Source organism: Polyodon spathula, chromosome 5, assembly GCF_017654505.1.
Source record: "Polyodon spathula isolate WHYD16114869_AA chromosome 5, ASM1765450v1, whole genome shotgun sequence".
In the NCBI taxonomy this organism is placed as follows: domain Eukaryota; kingdom Metazoa; phylum Chordata; class Actinopteri; order Acipenseriformes; family Polyodontidae; genus Polyodon; species Polyodon spathula.
Window position 1 is genome coordinate 63477521 of NC_054538.1, and position 19775 is coordinate 63497295.

Sequence of the window (19775 nt, forward strand, 5' to 3'; positions counted from 1 at the left end):
TGACGATTATGCATGTGTTAATTATTGTGGCGTTATTCTGAGTTATGGTTGGGTATTGTATTGATACCAGAACCGGTGGTAAGACCTACCACCTAAATTCCTATTTGCTGGGTGCAAAAACCCTTCCCTTTGCGTACCCTTCCCTAGGTAGAGAAACTGCAGCACAGCATAAAACGGTCTATTAAACAGCTGCGCACTGCTGGCTCTTGAAATTCAAGACAGTGTTATTAATATTTCAAAATGTTTATTTAGCAATGGCCTCCAAAAGGCAGGCTTGTTGTGCCCCTGCAGTGCAATGCTATTTTAACACCTGAATAAGACATCTCTGTGCTTATTTAATTATGAGGCATGTTACTGTATATAAAAAATTATTAGCCGCACCTAATCCTCTATGTCTATATACAACAATTAAAAAGTGCATTAAATGAAACCGATTGGGACAGCCTACATGACCAGCTATAAAGTTGTGACTAAAGCAGCTGTCTTTGTGGTAAGGATTTCTAAATCTTGTGTAATGCAAAAAAATAGTAACGCTAAATGAAGCAATGACCCTCTTAATTTACAGACCATGGAAACTAGCAGCTGTGTGTGAGCTGCTTACATCAGCCCCTTGTCATTCAAAATGAGGCCTTGAGATAGAGTGGAGGGAGGGAATGCACTGTCTACCTGTGAGAAAGAAAACAGCTGAATGAAACACACTGATAAGAAACGCTGCAATTGAGGTCAAAGTCTGCTTCCCAAAAATATCCAGTGTTAATTAACTTTTCAAAGAATATAATGGCATTTTACCATTTCATCGCATCACTTATTTTGTTTCTGGATTTAATGGCATAGTCAGGCCAAGCAGTCTGAAATTAAGCCTCCAACTTTTTGTTATATATATATATATATATATATATATATATATATATATATTATATATATATATATATATATATATATATATATATATATATATCATAATTTTTCATAATATAATTTTGTATTTTTATTGTTTTATTTAACTCTTCATATAAAATCAAGATATTAACAAGTAGGAAGCCGTAATGCAATTTCTCACACCCACATTTTCAACTTTCAAAAATGTCCAGGTAGTTTAAGGAGACATGTCGCACAGCAGCACACTGCACCATCACAGAGCAACACATACTGTGTAATGAGGCTCAGGGAGTTGCTAAATATTATATTATTCGGGCTAATTGTGATGGGAAAGATTGTGTAGTTAATGAAATTTATAGGAAAAGAAAGGCTGACAACTTTATGTATCCAAACCAAACCAACACATTATCCAGCTTCTTCAGTGTTCTGTTTTCTTCTATCTGGGTGGGAAAGCTGTTTTCTTTTTTTATAGAGGTCCTTTCACAGGGCAGAAGACCTGCACATGTAAGTCATGAATTTTTTGTTTGGATTCTAAATCACATTTAGATAGGGATGGGGTTCAAATCTCATCCCTGCCAAACCCATGTGTGGCATGTTGATTGATTGGTTGCTTATCAGTGAACCCTGGCCACATGCCTTTAACAAGGAGCTGGAAAGCCAGTCCTTTGTTCTTTTGTCAGCAACCAGGACATGAATGTGCAAAGAGCCCTTATGGCTGAGCAGGTGAATAATTGTGAGAAACAAGTTATCACTGTGTGTAGACTGGGGTAACCCCAACTGTAAAAGTAGGGATTTATGTAGGGGATTCTAATCCCACCAAAGTTTCATTGACTGTGTGTAGTACAGAAGGTTCCTGGCGCAGGACCTCCATTTTAATGGGAGCAGTGCTCGACCACTGTTTAGGCCCTTTATTTTTGTTAGCTGTGTTTGTTCAGTGTTTTATTTTGAATATTTTTCTTAATTGTAAATATTTGCAAATCTCCAACCTCCAGCCTCTGTCCAGTATCTGTCAGCAGTTGCTCTTGCCCCTATTACAGGTCCATTGAAATTTAGAACTGTAGGAGGTGTTGCAGAACAATATTAATAGTATGTTTTTATGAACAATCTGAAAACACTATTTTAATGAATAACCCAGCAATTGTACTGATGCAGTTATATCTGGGGAAAAAATGTCTACCAACATTTCCAAAATGTCAGTCATTGATCTACTTACCAACACAGTCTTCTGGGAGTTACAGGTCTTCTGAAGTAGCTGTGGATGGACCACCTGTGATTGATACGTGACATGTCACTGTAGTCAGTCTGTTTTATAGGCGTAGCATTCCTGACAGAGGACAGCATGATAAAAGGGGAATAAATAAAGATATAAACTATTCAAGGCACACTGGCTTGAGTCCACACAAGACTGTCATGCACACATTTGTCTTTCTCTTTTACCTTTGGGTTAAAAAGAATGGATTGGGAAACATTCTCAACCAATTAGAATATGGGACCCTTATACTCCTGTTTTGCCCTGTCTGTTTTGATCAAGCAAAGACATAATAAAAAGCATTCAAAGTGGTAAACATGGACGATCATAGTCAAGTTTTTATTTTCTCACGGCTCATACTTTTTTTTTTTTTTTTTACAAATTATGGAGTATTTCAAAATATGTTTACTTGTTATCCTCAATAACAGTATGAATACCCAAAAAAATATTTCTAATTAACTCATGAGTTACAGTTTTGCATTTTAGGTCCAGCATTTCATAATGATATGTATCTTATCATACCAATTCAGTATAAGAATTTTTTTTTTTTTTTTAAGTGGAAACAAATCATACCTTACTTGACAAGCTCTGCTTAAACAGTTTCACCAGCACCAGAGCTAAAGCATAGTGCCCTATTAATGAATGCACAGGCTTTGTCTTGCAATTTGCATGCCTTGCTATAAACTTGCTTTTAAAAGGTCACTTAACATAATGCGCCGCCTTTATGCAGCCTTTCCTCTAAACAATCTGACAATTGGCTACATGAAAAATTGGACTGTTAGTTTCCAGCTGGTAAAACAGCTGTATAAATTGGTAATTTATCAGATCAATAAAGTGACATAAGAGGGGGGTAACGCTGGGATAAAAGGAGGGGTCAACCTTGAGGTGTTGATAACATGATGGCATTACACTTGCTGCAGTACCCAGCGCTAAAGGGAGCACTGTTTGATTGGGGAAGGTTTGAACTGGAAGACAGGATGGATGATGGGAAGAGAGGCAGCAAACATTAAAAATATCAAAACGTTGAGGAATGAAAGTTTAATTGAAAAGGTAAGCAGAGTTATCATAAGGACATCTCTATTAAGAAAAAAATCACATTTGACCGTACTTGATTTGAAGAAAGTAAAAAAGCAACATGGTAAGGGAATAATATTGGCAAAAAAAAAAATGACTAAGTTGAAGGTAGTCAGTCGATTTATTGTTCTTGATATTTTATTCCACTGAATCGTACAAAGCAAAGCTAAAATAAATGAGTAGAGTTTTCTTTTCCTATGTTGGTATTGCTGTAGCACTTTCAAGTTTGTTAAAATTGTTTTTACTTTTCAGAAAAGGGATCTTTATTTCAAAACAGGGCCTTTAACCTCCAAGTTGTGCCTTTTTGTTGTTTTTATGTTGGGGTTCAATAAGTGTGAGGAATTTTGAATTCAATGTAATTAAATTAAATGTTAAATTATAATCTAAATGTGTATTTTTTGGTGCATTTTCTTAGAAAGTGTTGTAATATCAATAGATGTGTTTAAATATTTTGCACCAACTACAGTTTCAGGTCTTAATTAAAATGCTACATAATAGTGATTTCTGACGTCAGTTAATGGTTGTAATCTGGGAATATATAAACCAAAAAATAAAAGAAGCTAAATTGGCTGTACAAAAATATCGTTTAGTGACAGAGCTTCTATATAATAACAGAAGCACAAATGCTTGCCTGAATCGTACTTTTTTTATTAACGTCATTCAATATGCTGAAGGCTTTGACGTTTGAGCTAATGTTTTGCTGTAAATAAAAGGCCAGGGGATTTAAGAGAAAAGTCACTTGCCTAGCCCTGGCTTAATGAAATAAGTGCAATAAAACTCCCAAAATTATGCATTTGCATTGATCCCTGAAACAAAACGAGAATGAGAAAGGTCAGTGATTTTATCTGCTCTAAATTGATTGCTCTTCATTTGCATATGGCAAAGATTGGGATTTAAATCACTGCAAATTCCTGTAATGATATATGAAAACCTGTCAAATGTAATCCGACAGAACCTCTAGCAGTTCTTTGTGTCAGCTGACATGAGGGATACAGAAAAAATATGTATCCAATAAAGTGGGTTAGAAATAAATATAGTTAGACAGATTGTTGTGTGATGTGGCAGAAGCCTATTTTATTGGGTGCATAAATTTACATTCTGCAGTGTTTTAGACAGATAGCTCCCTGTTAAAAGGTTCCTGTAGCGATTTGCTGTTTGGGTTACTGTATGAAATGATGTGGTTGATTAAAGAACAGCCTAGTCCATTTTGGTGTGTATTGAAGCATCACCTTAAACAATTGTTAACAATTAAAACTCATAAGATCAAATATATACAATGAAGTTGAAGAAAAATGTTTTTAATACATTTGGTTAAGTGTGAAAGACAGGCATGGTGTCTTCAGGAGCAGGGAGTGCCTCCCTTGAGATCGAACTTCAATCCTGAATTGAAATGTCTTGATTTGGGTTTTGTTTTTTTTTCTTTTTCCTTGGAGAATAGTGTTCCATTGACCTGAGGTGATATAAAGCCAGGTCTCCAGAGGGAGAAGGAATAACAAGCTTATGATATCGTCACGGCAAAACATAGTTCCAATAGGTTGCCAATCCCATATTGAACTTACCAGTTCTATTGGTGTTTTCTGTGTAAATCATAGTGTAGTATGACAAAAACATCATTCTCCTTTTTAATAGATGCTTTGGTATTTACATTTATATTGTTGCATGAACACGAATGTATTGGGCATGACACGGTGACAAGTTGATAAAACTATTTTAAGAAATGTAAAGAAACCAGACAATAAATTCTGCTATCTGATCATTTTTAAATGCCCACAAAGGTGTTCTGTGGAATAATGTAGTAAATACCCCATAACAGATATTGTAAGAGTACTGGGGTACATGGTGGGGTAGGGTGCCTCATCATTGCTTGTTGTTGGGGTAGTGTATAGATTGAAGAAAAGTGTGGGATCCTGCCACTTCAATTTGATGAAATGCATATTCAACCAAAGTAGTTACTCTCCATTGGTTCAGCCCTGACCCTGTTAAGGCACTTTGAAATATGTAATTTCTACTAAAATAGCTATCAAATGTTTTCAGCGCCAGTGGTCTCAGCTGGCTCCTAGCTAACATTTAAACAATGTTCTGGCTACAATGATGAAGAAAAAAAAACAACCGCTGCTGATTTCATTGTGACCAGGCTAACACCAAACAAGTTCACTGCTGAGAAAGAGAACATCTGCACATTGGTTCAGTAACTGCCACACTCGCAGCCTGTCTTGAACCATTACAAGTCTCCCGTGACTCTCCCAGGGCCTGCTTGCAACAATTTCAAACAACAGAAAACAGCAGGAACATGGTAAAGAACAGGTGCTCCGCAATACTCCCTGAAGCCGCAAAGGGGAGGCTGGAGGGGGTAAACAGCATTAGCTTCTACAGCTCTTTCCAGGTTACTAATACAAAGGCCACTTGCTTGTAAATGTGGCCCATTGCTGGTTATATAAAACAGTATGTTTAAGTTTAGTTTAAGAGTATAACAGCGCTATATTATTATTATTATTATTATTATTATTATTATTATTATTATTATTACTCATAATAACCATATCTTGTACAAATTGTTGTAGTAGTTAGTAAAATTACTAATATTATGTGACTGATTCCATTTTTAAGTATGTGAGCTAATGCTCACATCCTGATAAAATTAATCCTTACAATTCAAGCCATCATGTTTCTCTATTTTTTTATTATTTTGCAAAGTCAAGTAACTGGAAGGTTTTTCAGTCTTGGCACACAAATACTCCTGTTTTAATGATATAAAGAGCAGCTGCATTTGGGTTCGTTACTGTTTAGCTTGAATAGCAGACTCAGTCTGTAAAGCAGCTCAATTCAAGCGTACATAATTCAATTGGTCTCTAAGCCACCAATAACTTGAACTGAAATGTTATTTCATGTTGTTAACAGAACTAAAACGGTACACAGAAATTCCAGAATAAAAGGTATTGTTCTTTAGGATTTATTTTTTTTTTTTCCAGTAAATACAGGTGTGGTGCAGTTGTGAAATACTGAACGCTGAATAGCAGTTACAAAAACAAAAATAAAAAAATAAAATAACCAACAATAGGAGCTCTTTGAAAATAAGTTAAATTAAACTGCAAGTTTTGTGAAATGTGTCTTTTTTGTTTTTTTGTTTAGTTTTTTTGTTGTTTTTTTAGGTCAACGTATTGTAAAAATCTAGGGAGATCGGACAGATGGTACGCAACGTTTGGCTCCTGCTGGGCTCAGCAGGACCCACAGCTTAGAAAGTTCGGACTGTCAAAAAGCCTCTGTCTATTGAGCGAATAACTAAATGTGGACTGCCAGTCTGCTACATCTAATAAACTTTGATTTTTCTTTTGTCAGCAAAAAAAAAAAAAAAAAAAACCTCTTCAGAATAACTTTGCTGTGCCTTTTGCAAACATTCGCTTGGTTGAAGACCTGCTTGCAGCCCCAAGACTAGAAGAATGATATTTGGCTATAAAAGACCTATTCAGGGGGAAGCTATTCAAACTGATAACCAGGTAGGCCATTTCACAAGCTGTTTATTAGGACTGTGGTTGTAGCTAATGAGGTAGTGACTGCAACAACTGGTAATAAAAAGTAGAGAACTACAGGGGGAGGAGTAAAAGGTTAGGGGCTGTTGTACCAGCACTGACCAAAGATTGGTAGTGTTTAGGAGAATGTATAGACTTGCATTGAATACGTTTTGCAGATTTACCATATAGATATTTTAAAATATGTTATCTTTTGCTGATAGTTAACTACTGTACATCATCTGTCAATGAAAGACAAAAAAAAAAAAATGTGATGTGAGAAAGTTAGCAATTTTATATAACCAGCAAGCTTTGAGGTAAATGCATTTAATAAATCTCTTGAAGAACATGATACAATGAATGTAGACAGTGTGTAAGCAATGGGTGTTATGATGCACAGTGTGTAATGTACAATTCCAGACACACTTCAGTTATATTTAAAGGGTATGTTGGTATGAAAACATTGGTGGAATAACTGCTGCAAAATGTGTCATGCTTTGAGTTTACATATCGCACAAAGTTTTTTTCTACAGTTCAGTTTACATTAGAGAGGCGCAGTTTCTGTATGTGATATTCAAAACCGTCAATATGGGTAAAATATCATGTTACCTTATTAAGGTATTGTAAAACTACTATGTTATTCTAATGATCTTAACTACACTGGATCCACCCTGAACCTCATGACCCAGCTTTACTGCAGGTATTTTCCACTGTATACGTGGGACTGCCAATAAGGAGTCAAAAGTGGGATTACTATGCAGTTAAAGGTGCTATTATTTAGGTCTTTAAAATAGACCCCATTTAATCTGTAACTTATTCATTTTTTAAACATTTGTTTTGCCAGATCAATTGTATAATATCACAGTCTATAATACATTATAATGTAATCAATATGAAGGTTTTATTTTTTTCTATACAAAACGTGTATCTGCAAAGTTGAGACATTCTAACTATTTGTTCCAATAATGTTTGAAATTGAACCTATCTGCAATCTGCACCCAGGTATTTTACCTAGAGTGGAAAGGCCCTCCAGGACTGGAATTGGGCACCCAATTGGAAGTTATAGACTCATTTTATTGTAATGATTATCATTGTGCTTCATTTTTAGGATTACATTTTTTAATATAATCTTTCTGGAATATTGAAATCAGTTAATAACTCAGTGTTCAATAAAAATGAATTACCCAGAATTAGGAGCTCTCAGCATATAAAAATGTAAAAATACTGCATATCCTACATAGCTTGCTTTAAATACTTCACATAAGTTTGTGTACTGTTCAACTGTTTATTAATATATTATTATTTATTAAGTGATTTACCAAGGAAGGTTACATCTCAGTTTTCAATAGCGTTTGTAGCGTGTGTTCCCATGTATTTTTATTTTAGCCAGAAAAATTGTTGTTCCAAATGCAAATAACCTAATTAATATTCAAATATGGGAGGGTATATTTAAATGTTTCTAACTTCCAAGTGGCTACAAATAAATATGTAAAGCATATTATACTTACACATATGCATATATATTGTTTCATTACCATTATATATCATAATAAAACCATATTTTACTGTAACGCTTATGTATTTAATCACATGCTTATCAATGTAATGTAAAGCATTATTCAAATGCTGGGGGCGCAGTAGAATGTACAGATCAGTGCTAAACAGTACATCTCTAATATGTTAGTGGAAATCCTTTAAACAACTAATGCACTGTATAATGGGAATTTTTGGCTGGTATTAAAATGAGCACATTTGGTTCACAAAGAAAAATGCCACACAGTTTTGTATTCTACTTTTAATTTCAAAAACCTTCAAATCCATGTTTACTTAATGAAACCTGCCTGCTAAAACAGTATCTCTTTTACAGTAACTCGTTATAGCACCTACAATGTCACTGCAGCAACTTGGAGAACAACAAATTAATAGTAGTTTATAAAATGCGTATTTTAAATACTCTATCCTGATTGGTCAAAACAGGTCACATGGTGGTGTTGATATTACAGCATATCACCATGGGTCGGCACTTTTTTTCAAAAAGGGGCAAATCACTGGTATATATCCAGATGTCATTAGAATTTTGAAAAAAAAGCAAAACAAAAGTGGCAGCCATTTTAACGCAATAAAAATAACTAACCAGATTTATGTAAATGCTGACCTTTTAGGAAACCGAAGTGTAGGTGAGATTTTGATTGAGTCTGAATCAGACATCACTGACTTTAATTCAAGTAGTGAAAAAAATGCAAAAGTATTCAAATCAATTCAAAACTCACCATTCTGATCGCTCTGCCCCTTCTCCCTGAACTCTGCCAGAACTAACGCATATTGCTTTTTTTTTTTTTAAATATAAAAAAAGTTCAGCTTTTTAAAAAGAAGATTTGTGTGGCTCTTAAAAGAACCTTTTCTGGTTAAATGGATGTTTTGTTGCTGCTGCCACTGGTGAACTGTATGCCTGTACTCCTCCTTCGGTCGGTTGCATCTTCTGCCCCGCCTGCACAACTGTGTGATCTGAGATGAATCTCGACAATTCCTGCCGTACCTTTCTCTCCACCTAAATTTGTGCAGGTACAATGGTATGATCTCTTCTGCTGTACCATGCATTGTTTTAAATTTTTTAACTCAGGCCCAGTAGTTCTCCAAGTTGTCCAGTCATAAAAACCACAAAGTCAGTTTGATAAGTGACCCGGTATTCCATAATGCAAACGTCTTTCTTGCCACTGTGAAGCGGTACTGCTAATCTGATATGGTTACCTCCTGTCACTTCCCCAGATAACAAAGGACGATTAAAAATAAATACAAATAACCGCACTGTCACCTGATACTATCGCATACCTTGTGAAGGCAGGTCTGCGTGATTAATGGCAGACTTGTTTGTGCTGTGTCATGATGAAAATGGGCAGCAATATTTTACTTTTTAAATTTAATGAACAAACCAAGAATTACAAAAAGTATAATGAATAAAGGAAAAACTCCACTTTCAATGACAATGTTCAATTCAACATCTATACATTTTTTAATTCATGCATTTTTTTGTTTTAAAGTTACTGTATATGGAACTATTTTTTCTTAGCTCAGTTTTAGGCAGAAAGATATTTAATAAAAAATACTTTTTTGTTGATTAAAAAATGTTTTCTCTTTTTTTTCTTTTAATGTAGTTAGTTAACCCATTTTATAAGCAAATAAGACACTTCAGGGTGTGTGATATGCTCTAATATCACCAAGCCCTGGGGGTGTTGCAAGCCACGAATATATCACACACCCTGTTGTGCCTTATTGCTTACATCTAGCGTATCGACAATAGCAATAGAAAGCAAATTTGCAACATTGTGTTACAGACTTTATAACAAGTCTGGCATAAACAATTTTGTCCCTTTCTTAATTAACCCCTTGTAAAAAAAATAAAATAGCACAAAACTGCTTAAACTAAAAAAGAACAGTCCTGCAAGCACTCCGGTAGCAGGCACAGTTTACACTGCCTCAGAGTTTCTGATCGCATCATAAATTCCAGATTTACTGAATCCATTGATGGAAATGTCTGGTCTGCTTTTAATTTTTTCAAGCAAATTGGCTTTATCACTCACTGCCATTCTCATATTCATTAACATCCGACACATTCTTTCCCTTGCCCAGCGCTTCTTTAACCTGTGTTGCATACCAGTCTGTCAGAGGCTGGGATCACTCATTGTATGACACATTGTGATTGATGGAAGAATAATTGGTGATCCAATCAAAACTGCCAATAAAGCCACAATAAATCCCCCGCCAAACTTTCCCGTTGTATGTTGTGTCAAAGAAAATATGAAAGGAAGGTTAGTGTTTCTTTTTGTTAATTCCTGCCACCTGGACACAGATGCAAATTTCCAGTATGCAAATATACAGTACATGAATACACAAACTATAAAATTTTATTAAGCTAAATTTATCACATAACATCTCTCTTTTTTTCCCTTTCAATTTGTTGCAATATCTGCAAGTTCAAGGGGTCAAGAAGGAAACATCTCCCACCGGCCTGCAGCTAAACTAAGAAGACAGAACAGAACAATGAGACACATGCTAGTTAACTGTCACCACGGTAACTGCTAGAGTATAGCAATTGGAGATCTTTTTTCCAACAGAGGCTTTGTTAGATGAGGACACGTGCCAGCTGTTACTGTGAGACCACTGTTGCAGACCAGCAGGAATGAACTGGCACACTTCTATTGAGCAGCCCGGTTGTATGCAAGGTTAAGCTCTGTTTCTTTGTCACATCATACAACTGTACCAAATTTATTTACATATTTCAGAAAGAAGACATCAACCAAAGAGTGACTTGACCGAATCTTTATTGTGTTTTGACAGAAGGACCAAGAGATGGCCTTTTCAATTGAGCTTCTGGCTGCCAATGTGCTAACTGACTGAGATGAATGATTATTGGTTGATGACGCGACGGTTTACTGATATTATACCTACATAACATATCAGCTGAGATAGTGGCATGAGCTACCTACCCCCAAAAAACTAACTCAAGACGCTGCTCAGCCTACCTTGTACTATAATCAAGTGCTCATAATTAGATTAACCACAATAGATGGAGTTTAGTACTTATGCTTGGATTGGTCCGCCTTGCTTTCCTCACCTTGCAAAATGAAACCACAAAATTAAAATTATTAATAATAATAATTATATATTTAAAGGGGTAATGCTTTTTGAGCTGCTGAAATGTCTGCATCATTTTTTACAGATCATACGCCCCAGAGGTCCATCGTCCCAGAGACTTGATCATATGTGAAGAGATGTTTCCTGATGCAGCTGAAGTGATGGCACCAATCCTGAAGGAATGGCCGGAGTAGTTGTCAGGAGGGAATCCAGCATGTTGAAGAGCTGTGCGTAGGTTGTCACAAAACCAAATCCTGGAAACAACAGTCCCTTCTCGGGTGAGAAAGAGGGGGTCAGATGCACCGGCACCTGGGCGCATAGACAGATAGCTGGAAAGAGCAGAATAGGGGCATATAGCGTCATTTTAAGTAAATATATAAGTACCCCTTTCCTTTCACAATCTGTCTTGGAATGTTTTAACCCTTTGCGGTCCATTTGTTCGGCGCCTGTCAGGCACTCAGGTCCAATTTATTTTCACATGGCAGTTTATTTTACACACACTGTTTACATCCCCCCACCCCCCACCCCCCCCCCGAGTAAAACTGGTTTAAAGGGCATTGCAATGCTAAGCGACATCAGTACTGCATCTCCAGCCAGCCCCACCCCGTGTTCGCTTTATTTTTCACATACCTCTTTATAGACATGCATACTGATAACTCCTCTCCTGATCACTCGTTTTATCACCAAACTCCTCAATAATGCGATCCAAGACATTATTTTATTACTATAACATCTCAAAAAGCTCTGCAAATGTCTGTGATATTCTTTGAGCGCTGGATGCGGAAGCTAACTTAGTTTATGTCTGCTTGTCTCTGTATGGTGCAGCTGCTAGGGCTATTGCTCACACATCCCTTTTTTTCGGTTTCATTCAGCTCCTATCGGTCTCACTCAGCCATCAAATGGTTCTCTCTGCTTTTTCTGGAGAAAACACGACTAGAGACCTGTAGTTTACGTCTTTTCAATGATGTCAGACCGGAAAGGGTTAAATATAACGAATACATGATCTGATGACGTCTACGATGCAAAGGTCAGAAGACGGGACAAAAGCCTGGGTCCGGGAGGTGATTTATCCACAACGCAGAAATCTGCAGTAAGCTGAGATGAACATTGCTTTCAAGAAGGTGTCTTTGTAAGGGGTGAAGCATCCACCACAGAGAATGTTGACGAGTGATTGCAGCCCTTCATTAGTAATTTGTAGATTTGGGGGGGGGGGGGGGGGGGGTGCAATTGGGAGCGGATCATTGGATGCCGCATAGCAGCATTCGAATACGTGGAAAGGAGGTTAGAGATTGAAAGGGGACTATTTAAGTGAAAATTAAATTGTAATCCTGCTAGGTAGCTCTGTATGGTAGAGAGACAGATTCCGCTTAATGTAACAAAAAGTAATAAATTCAATGATGGAATGTTTGGTGGGAGAGGATGCCTGACTTTTGGATAGAGTACAGAATCTGCACAACAGCTGCCAGGCTGAGGTATAGGTCTGGGTGATGAATTAATGAAACCCGAGGGCTACTGGAATAATGGGAGTGGATGGTATCATTCTTAGCCATTTTTTAATTTGTACGGGAGTTGTGCTGAGGGCAAACACTTTGGTATGTCTCCACAGAAGTTGCAGATGCGATGGAACTGACAGGGCTGGAAAGTGCAGACATTTTTATTAAAATTGTTACATATATGTTTCCCTCTGACAAACATTATCGGCTTAACCCGTCTGTCGTTAGTTTGTTGAGGGTGAAGCCGAATTGGAGGATCTGGAAGATATTAGGAAGGGTGGGATGGATAGAAAGCAATCTGGGTTTTTGGGAGGATTGGGCTGCTTGAGGACATAAAGGAGCTCTGTGGTTTACCGAACCACAGATCTGGTAGGAGGTCACCTTTAGAACTGCGAAATGGCGACAAAATAATTTGTTGTCTGGAATGCCCCAATTAATCCTAAGATTAAACTGTTCTAAAGTTGCGGCTGCTTTAGCTGAAAATGATTTGTGAAAGTCATAGAAAGCTGTGCTAAATCCAGCAGGAAGCTAAGGTAGGTGTCCAGCTGTGGGCAGCACATAGGATATGCGTCACAGAGAATGGCTCTGAATATGACGAGACGAACTATGGAAAGGTTCATTTCGATTTCAGGATGATTGATACATTCCCGAAGTCTGGGACTATTATCATAAACATCTAGAGAAGCAGGAGCAAAAGGACTATATTTACATCCTTACTTTCCTGAACCTGACCCCAGAGTTTTCTGAAAATTAGTGTAGGATGAGGCACAGGAGTTGCTGTGTTTGGAGTCTCAAAAGTAAAGACTACTGTGGAAAGGTTACCAGATTGGAGAAGTGTTAGAAGCAATGGGTGCAAAGGAAAACAAAGTAAACTGGGCTGGAGTAGGGGATTGCGTAGCAGCTGCAGAAAAACTGAGCCGAGGTTGAGGAAATTAGTTATGGTGGTATTCCAAGGAGGAAAGGCAACGATCTAAGCTGGCGATGGTCGAACGAAGCGATTGTTGGCTTGTTAGAAATATTTCTAGTAAATAAAGCTTTTAAGAGGCGTGGAATTGTCCAAGGATGGTAAATTCTTTAAGCCAATTTCTGATGAGAAGCAACCTTGGTAGAAGTACGCTTGCTGAATCCCGGAGCTGAAGAAGTTTGTCTGACAACATGGGAATGCGGGAAGGATTGTTTGATGGAGTCTAATCCATAATACCAGGTAAGATTTAACCATATAGTTTCCAAGAAAGTAAAGTTTACATAGCAAGTTTAAATATTTAGCCTGGTCAATACTCTTATAGAAAATAGAATTACCTTAAGTATAAATGCTATTGATGGCCTATAGCTGTACGTACTGTATATTACATTTAGATTCTTTACATTTAAGCACAAATTTATTACGTTTAGTAACATTTATATTTTTACATTATAAGCCTTTAAATTTGCTATGCATACTATCTTGGAGTGTTAATTGACTGGTCTATATTTTTTATGAATGGTGTCAAATGAAATGATGGATTATTCCTGATGCTCTATATCAGGAAGAATACATGACCCTGCTGCATCTCACTATTAGCAGATATGTTTCATTAACACATCAATACAAATAGGCAAGGAATCTAAGATAATTGGTTTAATGTGGGTAAGGTTGTTGTGTTTTTTTTTCCAGGAAATTTAGAAGAGCATAAAAGCATGTCTTCATTCCAGCAGCAGGATAACCTAGAAATAGATTACAGACTGAGTAATCTCTGCAGGCAACTGTGAAGTTCTACCAAATCTCACAATCACCTGTAGAGATCCTACAATCTGTGAACAGTTCACAGCCATGATCAGTTGCGGCGAACATTTTGCAGGAATCTCTCACAGATTGTGATAATTATTCCTTTTATAACATGTACGGTACACTATGAAATCCATCCGGTCAGCCAAAGCTGAATCATCTTAGGTTGAGTTTTGTACTGATCATTAAACGATTTGACCAATTTAGGGTTAACATTTTAAATCATGCCTTTAATAAACATTGCACTCTGATTTAACAGCCTTGTTATTGTTTTTAAAGCGAATACTCTTAGAGTAAAATGGCTTGGAGTGTAATACCACGGAGGCAAAAACAAAGTGAAGAACACTTTTCAAAATGGGTTTTTCATAATTGCATACATACGTTCTAATTTCCAACAAAGTGTGCAGTTTATTAAAACAAAAACAAAACAAAAAAACACTTAGAAGTAAAATTCATTTAAAGAACTGCCTTTCATTACTTCATGTAATTCAGCTGTAACTAATATTCTAGTTCATACTGTATGTAATACAATTTGAAAATGCTGTCATTTACTTAACAAAATTTGTTTTAAAGAGGTTGCACTTTTTTTTTCTTTCCTTTCAGTCAAGTACTTCTCCAGTAGGTAAATTTAAGAGGATTGAATGTGCTCTGTGAAGTAGTTTATATAATGAACTGTCAGATATGCATATGTGGATGTGTGCTATGCATGTAGAGAAGAAGTTGAACTGAAATGCTCCCGCTTGTAGGCTTACCTTAACGGCTGTGATCTGGCATAATCTCAGCTGGCAACTGTGAGCCGTGATTAGCTTTTCTCACAGTGGTCACTGAGATTTTGCTAAATGCAGCAATTTCCTCGTACCACTCGATCGATAGGCCTGGCAGCCAGCTGAATTCTGGAAAAGGAGGTGCTGAACAGAGCTGTCAGTGCAATTCAGGAACCGTGCTTTGATTAATTAATCTGCCCAAGATAAAAGTTATGTCTGTGGTTCTTTCTTTTTGTCCCAAACTGCAGCTTCTTCCTTTAACTGGGCTAATCCCAGACTGTACGTCAAGCTTTTCCAATTGATTAGTTGATAGTATTGTTTGATTAAAGAAGTGAACAGATGGTCATGTGGCGAAGCCAAGTGTAGCACTGAGAGATGCAGATTTTATGATGTCGCAGATACTGCATCAGGAACTGATTGGATAATGTACAGTCACCATCAGTTCCTAATGCATTGCCTTCAGCATCTAAACAAACGTCAAGGAGTTTAGAGCATTCACGGACGCTGTTTTTAAAGATTCAGTAATTCCCGTAATTACAATTAACAAATTAGAGATGGGAAGGTAAATTGTTGCCTCTTTTGAAAATAAAAAACAGATTGTGAAGCAATTAAAGCTAAGGAAAAAGAACCTGAGGGAAAAAGATACTGAACACATATGTTTCAAGGTATTAAACTTTGTTTTCTAAGCCTAGCAGTGCTCCAGGCTAAATTGGCCCATTTCTTACCTGGGTGAACTGGTCATCCTGTTTAAATTGGCTCTGTGACTTGTCCCTTAGGCCTCCTATGCACCCTTGCATTGTTAACACAAACACTATTACTGATTTCAAGTCATTGTTTTGCTCTTATCTTTATACTATTATTGAACACATTTGAATCTGATTTGTTTTGCTTACTTCAGGTGATTGTCAGGATGTTATACTGTTGGTCTAATTACCTGCAGCCCTCTGTCTTTCACACCCAAACTAAATAGGTCATGGAGGTCATTGTCACACAGGTGAACTTGGTCGCTGTAACAGAGCGAGGTTACATAGGTGAGTCGTCACTGAATAATACAGAATCAGACACAGAGCAGTGGGTGATGACACGTCGCAAAGGTGTGCAAATTTAAAAACAACATAGGCCCCAATGCTAGGGTACCAACAATAGTAATCTCAGCGCCGGATTTAATAAAGAAAAGAGTGCTAGTCCCACTAAAAGGAACGTCTCACTCCAGCAACCTCCTACAATATGCGAAGCTTCTCTAGACTGTTTGGGATTATCATCTGTAAACGATCCTTGCATTCACACGGTTCGTTGCCCCTTTAAAATAGACCCAGGACACAAAAATGTATGTTTTTCAGCGCTTGCGCGCACTTTTAATAAACACAAATGAAAACAAAACAGAACACAAACAAACACCTAGCTCTCCTTTAGAGCTCTGACTAAACACCACCGGAACCTAACTAACACTCAGGACAGCCAAGCCATTTACCTGACACAAACACAAACATTCACACAGGTTTCACACAGCCCTACCCATTGACTGCTCGGAAGCAGACCACACCATCTGCCTCCCTCCACTCAGCAGCAGCCTAGAAGAGATTGGCTGCCTCTCTTAAATACCCTGCACCTGGCTCCAATTTACAATTAGCACCAGGTGCAGGGGATTAACTAAACAATAAAGCAATTAACACAATCACAAACCCTTAGCCCAATCACCCAACAGTGCATTTTCACATTTTTTAGCAGGGAGGAATTTTAACACCCTCCCTGCTATCTCACACATCCTTAAATTTATCTACTTCTCCCGGAGTCCCGGCATCCTCACAGCGACTCTGGACTCTTCAAACAGCCTTTTCAAATGGCCTTGGCTGGGCAATGCCTTCACAAGCACTTTCTTGGAGTGTAAGGGCTTCATGTAGTAGTTTTCTCCATGGAGCGACACTCTCCTCCTCGATGACAACAAGCACACACCTTCGCTCAGCACCCACCTGTGTTGCTGTGTCGTTGCAGACGCCTCGAGCTGTGGCGCAGGTGCCTTTTGAGCTCTGGGCACGCCCCCCAGCCAATCCAGACCTCCCGATCAGCTAAGCGCCGGGCGGGCCTACCTGCTCAATTAGTTGCCTAGCAACGCATCTCCTGTTCCTCGTCCCAGCTTCTTCCATAAAGGCACACATGCACTCAAGAACCAACGACAGGGTACTCCCTGTCACAGTCACATACAAGGTTTGTGGGAAACATCTGACCTTCAGGTCAAGTTACCGCCAGGTCAAGGTTGAGAAATACTAGACCCACCGTCTATGTCATAAGTCCAATGTTTCAGAGTTCAATTATTGTATGCATTAATTAGAGAAATGTGAAGGCATCAGCTATCAGAGTACATTACAAAGTATCCTTTGTGTTGCCTATGGCACTTTATTTAGGCTGCTCAACAAAGTTGACCAGAATTTGTTCAATACTCCAGGGGCTTTCCCCCACCTCAAGACAGATAACATGTTGCAGTTGTAAACCATCAAAATAATAATCCTGCCATACCATGCCCATCCCTCCATGGGTGACAGACCTTTAATGTCACATTAATTATGCCTGTTTCCTCATTAGCATAGAGTACAAGCAAATCTGAATGGGATGTGCTGTACCCAAAAGCGTGATTTGCTTGGTTCAAACTAAATACAGATCTACAGCTGTATTTTATACCAGTACTCACCAGCTCCAGGATGGAAGAATCAACGAAGCAGCTTTCATGTGAGTCTACAAAAAGTTCCACATTATATTACATTTGCATATTTAGCACAAAAAAAGTACAAATCTTTATTATTAAAAAAAATAATATGCTGATGTAACAGGGTTAAGCTTTCTTTGCACTTTACTTTGTACTTATAATTGCACTGTAATTGATCCATTAGGCCAATTGTTTGTAACTGAATTCTTTATAAAGCTTCATTAAGAAGAATGAAGCAAGAGCTGGGAGGACGTTCAGGATAATGAGCAGTTCATGTGAGCATGTATAACGTCTCACGGTCTTCAACCCGGTTGTCTGTCCCCATTCACTGGTTGTCTCAACAATCCCCGTCGGCAATAATTCACAGACACCAGGTTTGTTTGTGATCTGACCTGTGGAAACATATAAAACTGACTGGACATGAAGGCACACACAACTACAGGGAGAGTAAACAAAGTAAAATAACGTAGTTAGAACTGTCTTGACTCACCGTGTTTGTTTGTCTGTTAGTCCGTTTTGTTTCATCTCTTTGTTTTGGTTACCAGTGCCGTGTCTTGTGTTTTGTTTGTCTTGCAACCTTTTATTTTCTGTTTATTGATTAAACTGCGCAACAGCGCAATTCGCATTTCACCTGGCAGTATTGAGTGTTTCTTTCGGGTCTGACCATACCTGCCATCCTGTTACAACGCCACTTCAGAAAAAACATCATAAAGTGAAGTTAACTTGGCAGGAGGTCAGAGAGGCGACTGCATGAAATATAATATTTTTTTTTATTTATTACTCGCAAAAATACCTGAAAGAAGAGAGAGTATCAGAGCAGGAAGGCTTGGCAAAAATTGAAAGTTTCTAAAGATATTTGTATTTTTGCCCAAGTGGCAAAAAGGTTCTGGCTATGACAGTGTTCATATATATATATATATATATATATATATATATATATATATATATATATATATATATATATATATATATATAGTACATATGCGACGGGAAGTAATAGTATTATTTATGATCCAACGCAACCAATCTCCACCCCAATTTCAGATCCTGCAGTCCGGCTTAATTTGGTACTTCAGCCTGAGGCTTAACAGGAACTATCACCGTGGCCAAGGAGAGAGAGATTTTGAGAACGTAAACAAAATAAATTCATGCAATTTATTGTCATTAAAATGTTTACAATTCTATTTAATTTCTGTTAGTGTTTGATTATAAAAAAATGTTCTCATTTTTCACACATTATCCCATGCAATATTTTTATAACTACTGGTGAGCAATTTTTCTTGCCGAGACGCGAGCAAGAGAAGACAGTAACTATGTGAGGTACGATTGGAATTCCTTTCAGTTTGACAGCTAGCACTGGGGTCGCTCTTTGTTGCAGGTGTTGATAAGCGTGTGTTTACAGTAATAACTAGCCGGTTATTACATGAAATATCAACTGGATTGAGAAAACTTTCTTTGTCTTATTTAAAATGTATACATGACATGATGTTCTGTAGATGGTTGATTCTATGGTAGTGTAATCCCCTCCCAAAATGTGCAAAATGTCCAAGACTTTTGCACAGCAGTGTACATACATACATACATACATGCATACATACAGGTGTACATATGTGTTTATGCTTTTATTGTCATTATTTTTATTGAAATTTGAAAAAGCAAATAATGTTGTATGACAACTTAAAAACTGCCAACTATAATTCTATTTGAAATGC